Genomic DNA, 17,542 nt, shown 5'->3' on the forward strand with positions numbered 1-17,542 from the left:
TATCCACTCTGAAAAATTTCTGAAATACAATTGACAGATCTTAATCTGACAGATTTTAATTGACTGATTAAATTGTAATTCCAAAAATCCACAATTTGTCTGAGAAATTATGGTAATCTGAAACAATAGAACGATTTAACACAAGTGTGGAAAGCAGTTTAGCGCTCCGTTTGTAAGATTAAAATTTTGATGCGAAAATAATGCCAATATTCAAAGGTTGTGGGTTCGAGTCCCACTAGAATCGTGTTTTTTTTCCAGTGGTTGACTGCATTTGATGTGCTTGTTTAGTTTTAGGTTGCAATATCCACAAATTGTCTCTGAAAAATGTCTGTAATACAATTGACAGATTTTACTCTAGTGTGAAATGTGTTTCAGTAGTGGGCCCTGTGGCACATTATACAAAGGATGATCACATAGATTTCTTTGGGCAAAAAGATTAGGAAATGTACAACAGAAAATCAAGGGTGCCCTGTGACTCTTATGGAGCCACTTGGAGCCAAAGTCTTCATAACAATAGTTGGAGAAAGAATTAAAGTTTGCCTTTAAGTGTTTGAAACAGTACATCGCAATCAACTTTGATTTCATTAAAGGTGTTGGTAACACACAATATGTCGAAGAACCCTGCATGCCCAGAGGGCGATAAGTATGGTGGTCATATGGCACATCAAAAAACACATGTGAAATCTTAGCCTTCATATGCAGGATCTCAAGTCTGCTTACCCTGTGACTCTAATGAAGCCACTTTAAACCAATGCAATGGCAAAAGGTCCCCTACGAGCTAGTCCCTTGCCTTGAAACCATGTAAAAAAATATCTTCTTTCTTAGCAGCTGTAGCTTGTCAGGATGGCCGAGTGGTCTAAGGCGCCAGACTCAAGAATGCAATCTTCTCTCTGTGAGGGTCTTCTGGTCTCCATGCGGAGGCGTGGGTTCAAATCCCACTTCTGACAGTCATCTTCTTTTGTGCTTTGAGCTTCGTTTAATTCAACAATTTTTTGAGAAAGAATCCAAGATTGAATTTAAGCGTTGAAAGAGTACATTGCAGAAGACATTGATTTCATAACATAAGACAGCAATGTACAATCTCTAGACTCAAAAGAACAGTAACCTGGGGATCTAAACCACCAGCAAACTCAAGACAACTCAAATCCTCAATCTTCCCATCCAAAGTCAGACACCTTACCCATTAGGCCACGAGGTCTTGACAAAACACAAGAGTCTTATTCCGCACTTCGCAGAGAAGACATACCGAAAGAGGTGAAAATAACGACCCAGGTGTAGATACTTTCCAATAGCTGTCACATAGATTTCTTGGGGGAAAGAGATAAGTAAGTGTACAACAGGAAATCAAGGGTGCCTGTGACTCTTATGGAGCCGCTTTGAGCCAAAGTCTTCATAACAATAGTTGGAAAAAGAATTTACGTTTGTTCAAAGTTTTTGAAAGAGTAAATTGCAGACAACTTTGATTTAATCAAATCTCGCAACAACGCACTATCCGTAGAGGTACCTTGTAGGCCAAGATAGGGTTATGATCATATGGCAATCAACACTTGAAATCTTAGTTTTGACATGTCTGCCTTTCATACCAAGAGGGACTAAATATCTTGGGTGACACGTAACATGGAAAGAAACTGTTGAAATCTTAGTTTCCACTTGCCTGACATTCATTGATATGGAAGAACTCTAAAGAACAACAAAACCAAACCTCCGGCATCTCCGACCACGAAGGGACTCGAACCCTCAATCTTCTGATCCGAAGTCAGACGCCTTATCCATTAGGCCACGCGGTCTGCATGCAAAGTTTGCGAAAGAATGTGTGGATACGTTTCTCATAGAGAAACATAACTATATTTCCTTTACTTCACATGCCACAATATGCTTTTTATGACCACTGTCCTTCCTCTGACTGATGTTAATTAAGAACATGCAGACAAACGTAGGACACAGAAACGACTAATGCATTTGAAACATCTATGTACGAAGGATTATGCGTGAGTCAGATAGGTGGTTTCATGACGTCTGCTTCTTGCATATGTAGGCTCTGTGGCGCAATGGATAGCGCATTGGACTTCTAGCACTTGTCAAGGCGTTCAAAGGTTGTGGGTTCGAGTCCCACCAGAGTCGTGGTTCTTCCAGTGGTTGACTGCATTTGATGTTCTTGTTTAGTTATAAGTTGCAATATCCACACATGGAAAAATTGCAATATCCACTCTGAAAAATTTCTGAAATACAATTGACAGATCTTAATCTGACAGATTTTAATTGACTGATTAAATTGTAATTCCAAATATCCACAATTTGTCTGTGAGAAATTATGGTAATCTGAAACAATAGAACGATTTAACACAAGTGTGGAAAGCAGTTTAGCGCTCCGTTTGTAAGATTAAAATTTTGATGCGAAAATAATGCCAATATTCAAAGGTTGTGGGTTCGAGTCCCACTAGAATCGTGTTTTTTTTCCAGTGGTTGACTGCATTTGATGTGCTTGTTTAGTTTTAGGTTGCAATATCCACAAATTGTCTCTGAAAAATGTCTGTAATACAATTGACAGATTTTACTCTAGTGTGAAATGTGTTTCAGTAGTGGGCCCTGTGGCACATTATACAAAGGATGATCACATAGATTTCTTTGGGCAAAAAGATTAGGAAATGTACAACAGAAAATCAAGGGTGCCCTGTGACTCTTATGGAGCCACTTGGAGCCAAAGTCTTCATAACAATAGTTGGAGAAAGAATTAAAGTTTGCCTTTAAGTGTTTGAAACAGTACATCGCAATCAACTTTGATTTCATTAAAGGTGTTGGTAACACACAATATGTCGAAGAACCCTGCATGCCCAGAGGGCGATAAGTATGGTGGTCATATGGCACATCAAAAAACACATGTGAAATCTTAGCCTTCATATGCAGGATCTCAAGTCTGCTTACCCTGTGACTCTAATGAAGCCACTTTAAACCAATGCAATGGCAAAAGGTCCCCTACGAGCTAGTCCCTTGCCTTGAAACCATGTAAAAAAATATCTTCTTTCTTAGCAGCTGTAGCTTGTCAGGATGGCCGAGTGGTCTAAGGCGCCAGACTCAAGAATGCAATCTTCTCTCTGTGAGGGTCTTCTGGTCTCCATGCGGAGGCGTGGGTTCAAATCCCACTTCTGACAGTCATCTTCTTTTGTGCTTTGAGCTTCGTTTAATTCAACAATTTTTTGAGAAAGAATCCAAGATTGAATTTAAGCGTTGAAAGAGTACATTGCAGAAGACATTGATTTCATAACATAAGACAGCAATGTACAATCTCTAGACTCAAAAGAACAGTAACCTGGGGATCTAAACCACCAGCAACCTCAAGACAACTCAAATCCTCAATCTTCCCATCCAAAGTCAGACACCTTACCCATTAGGCCACGAGGTCTTGACAAAACACAAGAGTCTTATTCCGCACTTCGCAGAGAAGACATACCGAAAGAGGTGAAAATAACGACCCAGGTGTAGATACTTTCCAATAGCTGTCACATAGATTTCTTGGGGGAAAGAGATAAGAAAGTGTACAACAGGAAATCAAGGGTGCCTGTGACTCTTATGGAGCCGCTTTGAGCCAAAGTCTTCATAACAATAGTTGGAAAAAGAATTTACGTTTGTTCAAAGTTTTTGAAAGAGTAAATTGCAGACAACTTTGATTTAATCAAATCTCGCAACAACGCACTATCCGTAGAGGTACCTTGTAGGCCAAGATAGGGTTATGATCATATGGCAATCAACACTTGAAATCTTAGTTTTGACATGTCTGCCTTTCATACCAAGAGGGACTAAATATCTTGGGTGACACGTAACATGGAAAGAAACTGTTGAAATTTTAGTTTCCACTTGCCTGACATTCATTGATATGGAAGAACTCTAAAAAACAACAAAACCAAACCTCCGGCATCTCCGACCACGAAGGGACTCGAACCCTCAATCTTCTGATCCGAAGTCAGACGCCTTATCCATTAGGCCACGCGGTCTGCATGCAAAGTTTGCGAAAGAATGTGTGGATACGTTTCTCATAGAGAAACATAACTATATTTCCTTTACTTCACATGCCACAATATGCTTTTTATGACCACTGTCCTTCCTCTGACTGATGTTAATTAAGAACATGCAGACAAACGTAGGACACAGAAACGACTAATGCATTTGAAACATCTATGTACGAAGGATTATGCGTGAGTCAGATAGGTGGTTTCATGACGTCTGCTTCTTCCATATGTAGGCTCTGTGGCGCAATGGATAGCGCATTGGACTTCTAGCACTTGTCAAGGCATTCAAAGGTTGTGGGTTCGAGTCCCACCAGAGTCGTGGTTTTTCCAGTGGTTGACTGCATTTGATGTTCTTGTTTAGTTATAAGTTGCAATATCCACACATGGAAAAATTGCAATATCCACTCTGAAAAATTTCTGAAATACAATTGACAGATCTTAATCTGACAGATTTTAATTGACTGATTAAATTGTAATTCCAAATATCCACAATTTGTCTGTGAGAAATTATGGTAATCTGAAACAATAGAACGATTTAACACAAGTGTGGAAAGCAGTTTAGCGCTCCGTTTGTAAGATTAAAATTTTGATGCGAAAATAATGCCAATATTCAAAGGTTGTGGGTTCGAGTCCCACTAGAATCGTGTTTTTTTTCCAGTGGTTGACTGCATTTGATGTGCTTGTTTAGTTTTAGGTTGCAATATCCACAAATTGTCTCTGAAAAATGTCTGTAATACAATTGACAGATTTTACTCTAGTGTGAAATGTGTTTCAGTAGTGGGCCCTGTGGCACATTATACAAAGGATGATCACATAGATTTCTTTGGGCAAAAAAATTAGGAAATGTACAACAGAAAATCAAGGGTGCCCTGTGACTCTTATGGAGCCACTTGGAGCCAAAGTCTTCATAACAATAGTTGGAGAAAGAATTAAAGTTTGCCTTTAAGTGTTTGAAACAGTACATCGCAATCAACTTTGATTTCATTAAAGGTGTTGGTAACACACAATATGTCGAAGAACCCTGCATGCCCAGAGGGCGATAAGTATGGTGGTCATATGGCACATCAAAAAACACATGTGAAATCTTAGCCTTCATATGCAGGATCTCAAGTCTGCTTACCCTGTGACTCTAATGAAGCCACTTTAAACCAATGCAATGGCAAAAGGTCCCCTACGAGCTAGTCCCTTGCCTTGAAACCATGTAAAAAAATATCTTCTTTCTTAGCTGCTGTAGCTTGTCAGGATGGCCGAGTGGTCTAAGGCGCCAGACTCAAGAATGCAATCTTCTCTCTGTGAGGGTCTTCTGGTCTCCATGCGGAGGCGTGGGTTCAAATCCCACTTCTGACAGTCATCTTCTTTTGTGCTTTGAGCTTCGTTTAATTCAACAATTTTTTGAGAAAGAATCCAAGATTGAATTTAAGCGTTGAAAGAGTACATTGCAGAAGACATTGATTTCATAACATAAGACAGCAATGTACAATCTCTAGACTCAAAAGAACAGTAACCTGGGGATCTAAACCACCAGCAAACTCAAGACAACTCAAATCCTCAATCTTCCCATCCAAAGTCAGACACCTTACCCATTAGGCCACGAGGTCTTGACAAAACACAAGAGTCTTATTCCGCACTTCGCAGAGAAGACATACCGAAAGAGGTGAAAATAACGACCCAGGTGTAGATACTTTCCAATGGCTGTCACATAGATTTCTTGGGGGAAAGAGATAAGAAAGTGTACAACAGGAAATCAAGGGTGCCTGTGACTCTTATGGAGCCGCTTTGAGCCAAAGTCTTCATAACAATAGTTGGAAAAAGAATTTACGTTTGTTCAAAGTTTTTGAAAGAGTAAATTGCAGACAACTTTGATTTAATCAAATCTCGCAACAACGCACTATCCGTAGAGGTACCTTGTAGGCCAAGATAGGGTTATGATCATATGGCAATCAACACTTGAAATCTTAGTTTTGACATGTCTGCCTTTCATACCAAGAGGGACTAAATATCTTGGGTGACACGTAACATGGAAAGAAACTGTTGAAATCTTAGTTTCCACTTGCCTGACATTCATTGATATGGAAGAACTCTAAAGAACAACAAAACCAAACCTCCGGCATCTCCGACCACGAAGGGACTCGAACCCTCAATCTTCTGATCCGAAGTCAGACGCCTTATCCATTAAGCCACGCGGTCTGCATGCAAAGTTTGCGAAAGAATGTGTGGATACGTTTCTCATAGAGAAACATAACTATATTTCCTTTACTTCACATGCCACAATATGCTTTTTATGACCACTGTCCTTCCTCTGACTGATGTTAATTAAGAACATGCAGACAAACGTAGGACACAGAAACGACTAATGCATTTGAAACATCTATGTACGAAGGATTATGCGTGAGTCAGATAGGTGGTTTCATGACGTCTGCTTCTTGCATATGTAGGCTCTGTGGCGCAATGGATAGCGCATTGGACTTCTAGCACTTGTCAAGGCATTCAAAGGTTGTGGGTTCGAGTCCCACCAGAGTCGTGGTTTTTCCAGTGGTTGACTGCATTTGATGTTCTTGTTTAGTTATAAGTTGCAATATCCACACATGGAAAAATTGCAATATCCACTCTGAAAAATTTCTGAAATACAATTGACAGATCTTAATCTGACAGATTTTAATTGACTGATTAAATTGTAATTCCAAATATCCACAATTTGTCTGTGAGAAATTATGGTAATCTGAAACAATAGAACGATTTAACACAAGTGTGGAAAGCAGTTTAGCGCTCCGTTTGTAAGATTAAAATTTTGATGCGAAAATAATGCCAATATTCAAAGGTTGTGGGTTCGAGTCCCACTAGAATCGTGTTTTTTTTCCAGTGGTTGACTGCATTTGATGTGCTTGTTTAGTTTTAGGTTGCAATATCCACAAATTGTCTCTGAAAAATGTCTGTAATACAATTGACAGATTTTACTCTAGTGTGAAATGTGTTTCAGTAGTGGGCCCTGTGGCACATTATACAAAGGATGATCACATAGATTTCTTTGGGCAAAAAGATTAGGAAATGTACAACAGAAAATCAAGGGTGCCCTGTGACTCTTATGGAGCCACTTGGAGCCAAAGTCTTCATAACAATAGTTGGAGAAAGAATTAAAGTTTGCCTTTAAGTGTTTGAAACAGTACATCGCAATCAACTTTGATTTCATTAAAGGTGTTGGTAACACACAATATGTCGAAGAACCCTGCATGCCCAGAGGGCGATAAGTATGGTGGTCATATGGCACATCAAAAAACACATGTGAAATCTTAGCCTTCATATGCAGGATCTCAAGTCTGCTTACCCTGTGACTCTAATGAAGCCACTTTAAACCAATGCAATGGCAAAAGGTCCCCTACGAGCTAGTCCCTTGCCTTGAAACCATGTAAAAAAATATCTTCTTTCTTAGCAGATGTAGCTTGTCAGGATGGCCGAGTGGTCTAAGGCGCCAGACTCAAGAATGCAATCTTCTCTCTGTGAGGGTCTTCTGGTCTCCATGCGGAGGCGTGGGTTCAAATCCCACTTCTGACAGTCATCTTCTTTTGAGCTTCGTTTAATTCAACAATTTTTTGAGAAAGAATCCAAGATTGAATTTAAGCGTTGAAAGAGTACATTGCAGAAGACATTGATTTCATAACATAAGACAGCAATGTACAATCTCTAGACTCAAAAGAACAGTAACCTGGGGATCTAAACCACCAGCAACCTCAAGACAACTCAAATCCTCAATCTTCCCATCCAAAGTCAGACACCTTACCCATTAGGCCACGAGGTCTTGACAAAACACAAGAGTCTTATTCCGCACTTCGCAGAGAAGACATACCGAAAGAGGTGAAAATAACGACCCAGGTGTAGATACTTTCCAATAGCTGTCACATAGATTTCTTGGGGGAAAGAGATAAGAAAGTGTACAACAGGAAATCAAGGGTGCCTGTGACTCTTATGGAGCCGCTTTGAGCCAAAGTCTTCATAACAATAGTTGGAAAAAGAATTTACGTTTGTTCAAAGTTTTTGAAAGAGTAAATTGCAGACAACTTTGATTTAATCAAATCTCGCAACAACGCACTATCCGTAGAGGTACCTTGTAGGCCAAGATAGGGTTATGATCATATGGCAATCAACACTTGAAATCTTAGTTTTGACATGTCTGCCTTTCATACCAAGAGGGACTAAATATCTTGGGTGACACGTAACATGGAAAGAAACTGTTGAAATCTTAGTTTCCACTTGCCTGACATTCATTGATATGGAAGAACTCTAAAGAACAACAAAACCAAACCTCCGGCATCTCCAACCACGAAGGGACTCAAACCCTCAAACTTCTAATCCGAAGTCAGACGCCTTATCCATTAGGCCACGCGGTCTGCATGCAAAGTTTGCGAAAGAATGTGTGGATACGTTTCTCATAGAGAAACATAACTATATTTCCTTTACTTCACATGCCACAATATGCTTTTTATGACCACTGTCCTTCCTCTGACTGATGTTAATTAATAACATGCAGACAAACGTAGGACACAGAAACGACTAATGCATTTGAAACATCTATGTACGAAGGATTATGCTTGAGTCAGATAGGTGGTTTCATGACGTCTGCTTTTTGCATATGTAGGCTCTGTGGCGCAATGGATAGCGCATTGGACTTCTAGCACTTGTCAAGGCATTCAAAGGGTGTGGGTTCGAGTCCCACCAGAGTCGTGGTTTTTCCAGTGGTTGACTGCATTTGATGTTCTTGTTTAGTTATAAGTTGCAATATCCACACATGGAAAAATTGCAATATCCACTCTGAAAAATTTCTGAAATACAATTGACAGATCTTAATCTGACAGATTTTAATTGACTGATTAAATTGTAATTCCAAAAATCCACAATTTGTCTGAGAAATTATGGTAATCTGAAACAATAGAACGATTTAACACAAGTGTGGAAAGCAGTTTAGCGCTCCGTTTGTAAGATTAAAATTTTGATGCGAAAATAATGCCAATATTCAAAGGTTGTGGGTTCGAGTCCCACTAGAATCGTGTTTTTTTTCCAGTGGTTGACTGCATTTGATGTGCTTGTTTAGTTTTAGGTTGCAATATCCACAAATTGTCTCTGAAAAATGTCTGTAATACAATTGACAGATTTTACTCTAGTGTGAAATGTGTTTCAGTAGTGGGCCCTGTGGCACATTATACAAAGGATGATCACATAGATTTCTTTGGGCAAAAAGATTAGGAAATGTACAACAGAAAATCAAGGGTGCCCTGTGACTCTTATGGAGCCACTTGAAGCCAAAGTCTTCATAACAATAGTTGGAGAAAGAATTAAAGTTTGCCTTTAAGTGTTTGAAACAGTACATCGCAATCAACTTTGATTTCATTAAAGGTGTTGGTAACACACAATATGTCGAAGAACCCTGCATGCCCAGAGGGCGATAAGTATGGTGGTCATATGGCACATCAAAAAACACATGTGAAATCTTAGCCTTCATATGCAGGATCTCAAGTCTGCTTACCCTGTGACTCTAATGAAGCCACTTTAAACCAATGCAATGGCAAAAGGTCCCCTACGAGCTAGTCCCTTGCCTTGAAACCATGTAAAAAAATATCTTCTTTCTTAGCAGCTGTAGCTAGTCAGGATGGCCGAGTGGTCTAAGGCGCCAGACTCAAGAATGCAATCTTCTCTCTGTGAGGGTCTTCTGGTCTCCATGCGGAGGCGTGGGTTCAAATCCCACTTCTGACAGTCATCTTCTTTTGAGCTTCGTTTAATTCAACAATTTTTTGAGAAAGAATCCAAGATTGAATTTAAGCGTTGAAAGAGTACATTGCAGAAGACATTGATTTCATAACATAAGACAGCAATGTACAATCTCTAGACTCAAAAGAACAGTAACCTGGGGATCTAAACCACCAGCAAACTCAAGACAACTCAAATCCTCAATCTTCCCATCCAAAGTCAGACACCTTACCCATTAGGCCACGAGGTCTTGACAAAACACAAGAGTCTTATTCCGCACTTCGCAGAGAAGACATACCGAAAGAGGTGAAAATAACGACCCAGGTGTAGATACTTTCCAATAGCTGTCACATAGATTTCTTGGGGGAAAGAGATAAGAAAGTGTACAACAGGAAATCAAGGGTGCCTGTGACTCTTATGGAGCCGCTTTGAGCCAAAGTCTTCATAACAATAGTTGGAAAAAGAATTTACGTTTGTTCAAAGTTTTTGAAAGAGTAAATTGCAGACAACTTTGATTTAATCAAATCTCGCAACAACGCACTATCCGTAGAGGTACCTTGTAGGCCAAGATAGGGTTATGATCATATGGCAATCAACACTTGAAATCTTAGTTTTGACATGTCTGCCTTTCATACCAAGAGGGACTAAATATCTTGGGTGACACGTAACATGGAAAGAAACTGTTGAAATCTTAGTTTCCACTTGCCTGACATTCATTGATATGGAAGAACTCTAAAGAACAACAAAACCAAACCTCCGGCATCACCGACCACGAAGGGACTCGAACCCTCAATCTTCTGATCCGAAGTCAGACGCCTTATCCATTAGGCCACGCGGTCTGCATGCAAAGTTTGCGAAAGAATGTGTGGATACGTTTCTCATAGAGAAACATAACTATATTTCCTTTACTTCACATGCCACAATATGCTTTTTATGACCACTGTCCTTCCTCTGACTGATGTTAATTAAGAACATGCAGACAAACGTAGGACACAGAAACGACTAATGCATTTGAAACATCTATGTACGAAGGATTATGCGTGAGTCAGATAGGTGGTTTCATGACGTCTGCGTCTTGCATATGTAGGCTCTGTGGCGCAATGGATAGCGCATTGGACTTCTAGCACTTGTCAAGGCATTCAAAGGTTGTGGGTTCAAGTCCCACCAGAGTCATGGTTTTTCCAGTGGTTGACTGCATTTGATGTTCTTGTTTAGTTATAAGTTGCAATATCCACACATGGAAAAATTGCAATATCCACTCTGAAAAATTTCTGAAATACAATTGACAGATCTTAATCTGACAGATTTTAATTGACTGATTAAATTGTAATTCCAAATATCCACAATTTGTCTGTGAGAAATTATGGTAATCTGAAACAATAGAACGATTTAACACAAGTGTGGAAAGCAGTTTAGCGCTCCGTTTGTAAGATTAAAATTTTGATGCGAAAATAATGCCAATATTCAAAGGTTGTGGGTTCGAGTCCCACTAGAATCGTGTTTTTTTTCCAGTGGTTGACTGCATTTGATGTGCTTGTTTAGTTTTAGGTTGCAATATCCACAAATTGTCTCTGAAAAATGTCTGTAATACAATTGACAGATTTTACTCTAGTGTGAAATGTGTTTCAGTAGTGGGCCCTGTGGCACATTATACAAAGGATGATCACATAGATTTCTTTGGGCAAAAAGATTAGGAAATGTACAACAGAAAATCAAGGGTGCCCTGTGACTCTTATGGAGCCACTTGGAGCCAAAGTCTTCATAACAATAGTTGGAGAAAGACTTAAAGTTTGCCTTTAAGTGTTTGAAACAGTACATCGCAATCAACTTTGATTTCATTAAAGGTGTTGGTAACACACAATATGTCGAAGAACCCTGCATGCCCAGAGGGCGATAAGTATGGTGGTCATATGGCACATCAAAAAACACATGTGAAATCTTAGCCTTCATATGCAGGATCTCAAGTCTGCTTACCCTGTGACTCTAATGAAGCCACTTTAAACCAATGCAATGGCAAAAGGTCCCCTACGAGCTAGTCCCTTGCCTTGAAACCATGTAAAAAAATATCTTCTTTCTTAGCCGCTGTAGCTTGTCAGGATGGCCGAGTGGTCTAAGGCGCCAGACTCAAGAATGCAATCTTCTCTCTGTGAGGGTCTTCTGGTCTCCATGCGGAGGCGTGGGTTCAAATCCCACTTCTGACAGTCATCTTCTTTTGTGCTTTGAGCTTCGTTTAATTCAACAATTTTTTGAGAAAGAATCCAAGATTGAATTTAAGCGTTGAAAGAGTACATTGCAGAAGACATTGATTTCATAACATAAGACAGCAATGTACAATCTCTAGACTCAAAAGAACAGTAACCTGGGGATCTAAACCACCAGCAAACTCAAGACAACTCAAATCCTCAATCTTCCCATCCAAAGTCAGACACCTTACCCATTAGGCCACGAGGTCTTGACAAAACACAAGAGTCTTATTCCGCACTTCGCAGAGAAGACATACCGAAAGAGGTGAAAATAACGACCCAGGTGTAGATACTTTCCAATAGCTGTCACATAGATTTCTTGGGGGAAAGAGATAAGAAAGTGTACAACAGGAAATCAAGGGTGCCTGTGACTCTTATGGAGCCGCTTTGAGCCAAAGTCTTCATAACAATAGTTGGAAAAAGAATTTACGTTTGTTCAAAGTTTTTGAAAGAGTAAATTGCAGACAACTTTGATTTAATCAAATCTCGCAACAACGCACTATCCGTAGAGGTACCTTGTAGGCCAAGATAGGGTTATGATCATATGGCAATCAACACTTGAAATCTTAGTTTTGACATGTCTGCCTTTCATACCAAGAGGGACTAAATATCTTGGGTGACACGTAACATGGAAAGAAACTGTTGAAATCTTAGTTTCCACTTGCCTGACATTCATTGATATGGAAGAACTCTAAAGAACAACAAAACCAAACCTCCGGCATCTCCGACCACGAAGGGACTCGAACCCTCAATCTTCTGATCCGAAGTCAGACGCCTTATCCATTAGGCCACGCGGTCTGCATGCAAAGTTTGCGAAAGAATGTGTGGATACGTTTCTCATAGAGAAACATAACTATATTTCCTTTACTTCACATGCCACAATATGCTTTTTATGACCACTGTCCTTCCTCTGACTGATGTTAATTAAGAACATGCAGACAAACGTAGGACACAGAAACGACTAATGCATTTGAAACATCTATGTACGAAGGATTATGCGTGAGTCAGATAGGTGGTTTCATGACGTCTGCGTCTTGCATATGTAGGCTCTGTGGCGCAATGGATAGCGCGTTGGACTTCTAGCACTTGTCAAGGCATTCAAAGGTTGTGGGTTCGAGTCCCACCAGAGTCATGGTTTTTCCAGTGGTTGACTGCATTTGATGTTCTTGTTTAGTTATAAGCTGCAATATCCACACATGGAAAAATTGCAATATCCACTCTGAAAAATTTCTGAAATACAATTGACAGATCTTAATCTGACAGATTTTAATTGACTGATTAAATTGTAATTCCAAATATCCACAATTTGTCTGTGAGAAATTATGGTAATCTGAAACAATAGAACGATTTAACACAAGTGTGGAAAGCAGTTTAGCGCTCCGTTTGTAAGATTAAAATTTTGATGCGAAAATAATGCCAATATTCAAAGGTTGTGGGTTCGAGTCCCACTAGAATCGTGTTTTTTTTCCAGTGGTTGACTGCATTTGATGTGCTTGTTTAGTTTTAGGTTGCAATATCCACAAATTGTCTCTGAAAAATGTCTGTAATACAATTGACAGATTTTACTCTAGTGTGAAATGTGTTTCAGTAGTGGGCCCTGTGGCACATTATACAAAGGATGATCACATAGATTTCTTTGGGCAAAAAGATTAGGAAATGTACAACAGAAAATCAAGGGTGCCCTGTGACTCTTATGGAGCCACTTGGAGCCAAAGTCTTCATAACAATAGTTGGAGAAAGACTTAAAGTTTGCCTTTAAGTGTTTGAAACAGTACATCGCAATCAACTTTGATTTCATTAAAGGTGTTGGTAACACACAATATGTCGAAGAACCCTGCATGCCCAGAGGGCGATAAGTATGGTGGTCATATGGCACATCAAAAAACACATGTGAAATCTTAGCCTTCATATGCAGGATCTCAAGTCTGCTTACCCTGTGACTCTAATGAAGCCACTTTAAACCAATGCAATGGCAAAAGGTCCCCTACGAGCTAGTCCCTTGCCTTGAAACCATGTAAAAAAATATCTTCTTTCTTAGCAGCTGTAGCTTGTCAGGATGGCCGAGTGGTCTAAGGCGCCAGACTCAAGAATGCAATCTTCTCTCTGTGAGGGTCTTCTGGTCTCCATGCGGAGGCGTGGGTTCAAATCCCACTTCTGACAGTCATCTTCTTTTGTGCTTTGAGCTTCGTTTAATTCAACAATTTTTTGAGAAAGAATCCAAGATTGAATTTAAGCGTTGAAAGAGTACATTGCAGAAGACATTGATTTCATAACATAAGACAGCAATGTACAATCTCTAGACTCAAAAGAACAGTAACCTGGGGATCTAAACCACCAGCAAACTCAAGACAACTCAAATCCTCAATCTTCCCATCCAAAGTCAGACACCTTACCCATTAGGCCACGAGGTCTTGACAAAACACAAGAGTCTTATTCCGCACTTCGCAGAGAAGACATACCGAAAGAGGTGAAAATAACGACCCAGGTGTAGATACTTTCCAATAGCTGTCACATAGATTTCTTGGGGGAAAGAGATAAGAAAGTGTACAACAGGAAATCAAGGGTGCCTGTGACTCTTATGGAGCCGCTTTGAGCCAAAGTCTTCATAACAATAGTTGGAAAAAGAATTTACGTTTGTTCAAAGTTTTTGAAAGAGTAAATTGCAGACAACTTTGATTTAATCAAATCTCGCAACAACGCACTATCCGTAGAGGTACCTTGTAGGCCAAGATAGGGTTATGATCATATGGCAATCAACACTTGAAATCTTAGTTTTGACATGTCTGCCTTTCATACCAAGAGGGACTAAATATCTTGGGTGACACGTAACATGGAAAGAAACTGTTGAAATCTTAGTTTCCACTTGCCTGACATTCATTGATATGGAAGAACTCTAAAGAACAACAAAACCAAACCTCCGGCATCTCCGACCACGAAGGGACTCGAACCCTCAATCTTCTGATCCGAAGTCAGACGCCTTATCCATTAGGCCACGCGGTCTGCATGCAAAGTTTGCGAAAGAATGTGTGGATACGTTTCTCATAGAGAAACATAACTATATTTCCTTTACTTCACATGCCACAATATGCTTTTTATGACCACTGTCCTTCCTCTGACTGATGTTAATTAAGAACATGCAGACAAACGTAGGACACAGAAACGACTAATGCATTTGAAACATCTATGTACGAAGGATTATGCGTGAGTCAGATAGGTGGCTTCATGACGTCTGCTTTTTGCATATGTAGGCTCTGTGGCGCAATGGATAGCGCATTGGACTTCTAGCACTTGTCAAGGCATTCAAAGGTTGTGGGTTCGAGTCCCACCAGAGTCGTGGTTTTTCCAGTGGTTGACTGCATTTGATGTTCTTGTTTAGTTATAAGTTGCAATATCCACACATGGAAAAATTGCAATATCCACTCTGAAAAATTTCTGAAATACAATTGACAGATCTTAATCTGACAGATTTTAATTGACTGATTAAATTGTAATTCCAAATATCCACAATTTGTCTGTGAGAAATTATGGTAATCTGAAACAATAGAACGATTTAACACAAGTGTGGAAAGCAGTTTAGCGCTCCGTTTGTAAGATTAAAATTTTGATGCGAAAATAATGCCAATATTCAAAGGTTGTGGGTTCGAGTCCCACTAGAATCGTGTTTTTTTTCCAGTGGTTGACTGCATTTGATGTGCTTGTTTAGTTTTAGGTTGCAATATCCACAAATTGTCTCTGAAAAATGTCTGTAATACAATTGACAGATTTTACTCTAGTGTGAAATGTGTTTCAGTAGTGGGCCCTGTGGCACATTATACAAAGGATGATCACATAGATTTCTTTGGGCAAAAAGATTAGGAAATGTACAACAGAAAATCAAGGGTGCCCTGTGACTCTTATGGAGCCACTTGGAGCCAAAGTCTTCATAACAATAGTTGGAGAAAGAATTAAAGTTTGCCTTTAAGTGTTTGAAACAGTACATCGCAATCAACTTTGATTTCATTAAAGGTGTTGGTAACACACAATACGTCGAAGAACCCTGCATGCCCAGAGGGCGATAAGTATGGTGGTCCTATGGCCTATCAAAAAACACATGTGAAATCTTAGCCTTCATATGCAGGATCTCAAGTCTGCTTACCCTGTGACTCTAATGAAGCCACTTTAAACCAATGCAATGGCAAAAGGTCCCCTACGAGCTAGTCCCTTGCCTTGAAACCATGTAAAAAAATATCTTCTTTCTTAGCAGCTGTAGCTTGTCAGGATGGCCGAGTGGTCTAAGGCGCCAGACTCAAGAATGCAATCTTCTCTCTGTGAGGGTCTTCTGGTCTCCATGCAGAGGCGTGGGTTCAAATCCCACTTCTGACAGTCATCTTCTTTTGTGCTTTGAGCTTCGTTTAATTCAACAATTTTTTGAGAAAGAATCCAAGATTGAATTTAAGCGTTGAAAGAGTACATTGCAGAAGACATTGATTTCATAACATAAGACAGCAATGTACAATCTCTAGACTCAAAAGAACAGTAACCTGGGGATCTAAACCACCAGCAACCTCAAGACAACTCAAATCCTCAATCTTCCCATCCAAAGTCAGACACCTTACCCATTAGGCCACGAGGTCTTGACAAAACACAAGAGTCTTATTCCGCACTACGCAGAGAAGACATACCGAAAGAGGTGAAAATAACGACCCAGGTGTAGATACTTTCCATTAGCTGTCACATAGATTTCTTGGGGGAAAGAGATAAGAAAGTGTACAACAGGAAATCAAGGGTGCCTGTGACTCTTATGGAGCCGCTTTGAGCCAAAGTCTTCATAACAATAGTTGGAAAAAGAATTTACGTTTGTTCAAAGTTTTTGAAAGAGTAAATTGCAGACAACTTTGATTTAATCAAATCTCGCAACAACGCACTATCCGTAGAGGTACCTTGTAGGCCAAGATAGGGTTATGATCATATGGCAATCAACACTTGAAATCTTAGTTTTGACATGTCTGCCTTTCATACCAAGAGGGACTAAATATCTTGGGTGACACGTAACATGGAAAGAAACTGTTGAAATCTTAGTTTCCACTTGCCTGACATTCATTGATATGGAAGAACTCTAAAGAACAACAAAACCAAACCTCCGGCATCTCCGACCACAAAGGGACTCGAACCCTCAAGCTTCTGATCCGAAGTCAGACGCCTCATCCATTAGGCCACGCAGTCTGCATGCAAAGCTTGCGAAAGAATGTGTGGATACGTTTCTCATAGAGAAACATAACTATATTTCCTTTACTTCACATGCCACAATATGCTTTTTATGACCACTGTCCTTCCTCTGACTGATGTTAATTAAGAACATGCAGACAAACGTAGGACACAGAAACGACTAATGCATTTGAAACATCTATGTACGAAGGATTATGCGTGAGTCAGATAGGTGGTTTCATGACGTCTGATTCTTGCATATGTAGGCTCTGTGGCGCAATGGATAGCGCATTGGACTTCTAGCACTTGTCAAGGCATTCAAAGGTTGTGGGTTTGAGTCCCACCAGAGTCATGGTTTTTCCAGTGCTTGACTGC

General features: G+C 39.8%; 22 non-coding genes across 22 annotated transcripts; 16 read left to right on the forward strand and 6 right to left on the reverse strand.

Annotated features, from left to right (window-relative positions):
- Positions 1-837: 837 nt before the first annotated feature.
- TRNAL-CAA (transfer RNA leucine (anticodon CAA)) lies at positions 838-947 on the forward strand. Its single transcript has 2 exons — positions 838-875; positions 902-947. It is a non-coding gene; the product is annotated as a tRNA-Leu (tRNA).
- A 767-nt stretch (positions 948-1,714) lies between these two features.
- Positions 1,715-1,787, reverse strand: TRNAR-UCG (transfer RNA arginine (anticodon UCG)). Its single transcript has one exon. It is a non-coding gene; the product is annotated as a tRNA-Arg (tRNA).
- Positions 1,788-2,034: 247 nt separating this feature from the next.
- On the forward strand, positions 2,035-2,121 carry TRNAR-UCU (transfer RNA arginine (anticodon UCU)). Its single transcript is given in 2 exon segments — positions 2,035-2,071; positions 2,086-2,121. It is a non-coding gene; the product is annotated as a tRNA-Arg (tRNA).
- A 918-nt stretch (positions 2,122-3,039) lies between these two features.
- Positions 3,040-3,149, forward strand: TRNAL-CAA (transfer RNA leucine (anticodon CAA)). Its single transcript has 2 exons — positions 3,040-3,077; positions 3,104-3,149. It is a non-coding gene; the product is annotated as a tRNA-Leu (tRNA).
- A 767-nt stretch (positions 3,150-3,916) lies between these two features.
- On the reverse strand, positions 3,917-3,989 carry TRNAR-UCG (transfer RNA arginine (anticodon UCG)). Its single transcript has one exon. It is a non-coding gene; the product is annotated as a tRNA-Arg (tRNA).
- A 247-nt stretch (positions 3,990-4,236) lies between these two features.
- TRNAR-UCU (transfer RNA arginine (anticodon UCU)) lies at positions 4,237-4,323 on the forward strand. The gene is given in 2 exon segments: positions 4,237-4,273; positions 4,288-4,323. It is a non-coding gene; the product is annotated as a tRNA-Arg (tRNA).
- Positions 4,324-5,241: 918 nt separating this feature from the next.
- TRNAL-CAA (transfer RNA leucine (anticodon CAA)) lies at positions 5,242-5,351 on the forward strand. The gene is made up of 2 exons: positions 5,242-5,279; positions 5,306-5,351. It is a non-coding gene; the product is annotated as a tRNA-Leu (tRNA).
- Positions 5,352-6,118: 767 nt separating this feature from the next.
- On the reverse strand, positions 6,119-6,191 carry TRNAR-UCG (transfer RNA arginine (anticodon UCG)). Its single transcript has one exon. It is a non-coding gene; the product is annotated as a tRNA-Arg (tRNA).
- Positions 6,192-6,438: 247 nt separating this feature from the next.
- Positions 6,439-6,525, forward strand: TRNAR-UCU (transfer RNA arginine (anticodon UCU)). Its single transcript is given in 2 exon segments — positions 6,439-6,475; positions 6,490-6,525. It is a non-coding gene; the product is annotated as a tRNA-Arg (tRNA).
- A 918-nt stretch (positions 6,526-7,443) lies between these two features.
- Positions 7,444-7,553, forward strand: TRNAL-CAA (transfer RNA leucine (anticodon CAA)). Its single transcript has 2 exons — positions 7,444-7,481; positions 7,508-7,553. It is a non-coding gene; the product is annotated as a tRNA-Leu (tRNA).
- Positions 7,554-8,633: 1,080 nt separating this feature from the next.
- Positions 8,634-8,720, forward strand: TRNAR-UCU (transfer RNA arginine (anticodon UCU)). Its single transcript is given in 2 exon segments — positions 8,634-8,670; positions 8,685-8,720. It is a non-coding gene; the product is annotated as a tRNA-Arg (tRNA).
- Positions 8,721-9,636: 916 nt separating this feature from the next.
- TRNAL-CAA (transfer RNA leucine (anticodon CAA)) lies at positions 9,637-9,746 on the forward strand. Its single transcript has 2 exons — positions 9,637-9,674; positions 9,701-9,746. It is a non-coding gene; the product is annotated as a tRNA-Leu (tRNA).
- Positions 9,747-10,506: 760 nt separating this feature from the next.
- Positions 10,507-10,579, reverse strand: TRNAR-UCG (transfer RNA arginine (anticodon UCG)). The gene has a single exon. It is a non-coding gene; the product is annotated as a tRNA-Arg (tRNA).
- A 247-nt stretch (positions 10,580-10,826) lies between these two features.
- TRNAR-UCU (transfer RNA arginine (anticodon UCU)) lies at positions 10,827-10,913 on the forward strand. The gene is given in 2 exon segments: positions 10,827-10,863; positions 10,878-10,913. It is a non-coding gene; the product is annotated as a tRNA-Arg (tRNA).
- Positions 10,914-11,831: 918 nt separating this feature from the next.
- TRNAL-CAA (transfer RNA leucine (anticodon CAA)) lies at positions 11,832-11,941 on the forward strand. The gene is made up of 2 exons: positions 11,832-11,869; positions 11,896-11,941. It is a non-coding gene; the product is annotated as a tRNA-Leu (tRNA).
- A 767-nt stretch (positions 11,942-12,708) lies between these two features.
- Positions 12,709-12,781, reverse strand: TRNAR-UCG (transfer RNA arginine (anticodon UCG)). Its single transcript has one exon. It is a non-coding gene; the product is annotated as a tRNA-Arg (tRNA).
- A 247-nt stretch (positions 12,782-13,028) lies between these two features.
- Positions 13,029-13,115, forward strand: TRNAR-UCU (transfer RNA arginine (anticodon UCU)). The gene is given in 2 exon segments: positions 13,029-13,065; positions 13,080-13,115. It is a non-coding gene; the product is annotated as a tRNA-Arg (tRNA).
- Positions 13,116-14,033: 918 nt separating this feature from the next.
- Positions 14,034-14,143, forward strand: TRNAL-CAA (transfer RNA leucine (anticodon CAA)). The gene is made up of 2 exons: positions 14,034-14,071; positions 14,098-14,143. It is a non-coding gene; the product is annotated as a tRNA-Leu (tRNA).
- Positions 14,144-14,910: 767 nt separating this feature from the next.
- Positions 14,911-14,983, reverse strand: TRNAR-UCG (transfer RNA arginine (anticodon UCG)). The gene has a single exon. It is a non-coding gene; the product is annotated as a tRNA-Arg (tRNA).
- Positions 14,984-15,230: 247 nt separating this feature from the next.
- Positions 15,231-15,317, forward strand: TRNAR-UCU (transfer RNA arginine (anticodon UCU)). Its single transcript is given in 2 exon segments — positions 15,231-15,267; positions 15,282-15,317. It is a non-coding gene; the product is annotated as a tRNA-Arg (tRNA).
- A 918-nt stretch (positions 15,318-16,235) lies between these two features.
- Positions 16,236-16,345, forward strand: TRNAL-CAA (transfer RNA leucine (anticodon CAA)). The gene is made up of 2 exons: positions 16,236-16,273; positions 16,300-16,345. It is a non-coding gene; the product is annotated as a tRNA-Leu (tRNA).
- A 1,087-nt stretch (positions 16,346-17,432) lies between these two features.
- Positions 17,433-17,519, forward strand: TRNAR-UCU (transfer RNA arginine (anticodon UCU)). Its single transcript is given in 2 exon segments — positions 17,433-17,469; positions 17,484-17,519. It is a non-coding gene; the product is annotated as a tRNA-Arg (tRNA).
- The last annotated feature ends 23 nt before the right edge of the window (positions 17,520-17,542 follow it).

This window comes from Spea bombifrons, chromosome 5 (genome assembly GCF_027358695.1).
Source record: "Spea bombifrons isolate aSpeBom1 chromosome 5, aSpeBom1.2.pri, whole genome shotgun sequence".
Taxonomy (NCBI): Eukaryota; Metazoa; Chordata; class Amphibia; order Anura; family Pelobatidae; genus Spea; species Spea bombifrons.